The following is a 244-nucleotide window of genomic DNA, read 5'->3' as shown; positions in this document are numbered from 1 at the left end:
GTTAACTAATGTTAACTAATGAACCTTATTGTAAAGTGTTACCAATATTTATATAAATTCTGTCCATTTTTATTGTGTTACTTTCAGTAAAAGTGTGTTGTTTTTTTTTTATTTAGTATCATTAAAATTGAGTTAAATTTAAAAAGTCTTACAAAATTATTTTATATTATTTAATTAAATAATAAACAATCATTACAGAGCAGTTTCGGTTTTCGGCCAAGTGCATCCAGAATTTTCATTCATC

General features: G+C 23.0%; 1 long non-coding RNA gene across 1 annotated transcript in view; it reads left to right on the top strand.

Annotated features, from left to right (window-relative positions):
- Positions 1-244, top strand: part of LOC107696331 (uncharacterized) — an 8,788-nt gene that overhangs the window by 3,205 nt on the left and 5,339 nt on the right. The gene's annotated exons all lie outside the window — the stretch shown is intronic.

This window comes from Sinocyclocheilus anshuiensis, unplaced genomic scaffold, assembly GCF_001515605.1.
Source record: "Sinocyclocheilus anshuiensis isolate Anshui unplaced genomic scaffold, SAMN03320099.WGS_v1.1 scaffold62, whole genome shotgun sequence".
Classification (NCBI taxonomy): domain Eukaryota; kingdom Metazoa; phylum Chordata; class Actinopteri; order Cypriniformes; family Cyprinidae; genus Sinocyclocheilus; species Sinocyclocheilus anshuiensis.
The sequence above is the reverse complement of the archived record's forward strand: the minus strand, read 5'-3'. Positions and strand labels throughout refer to the sequence as shown.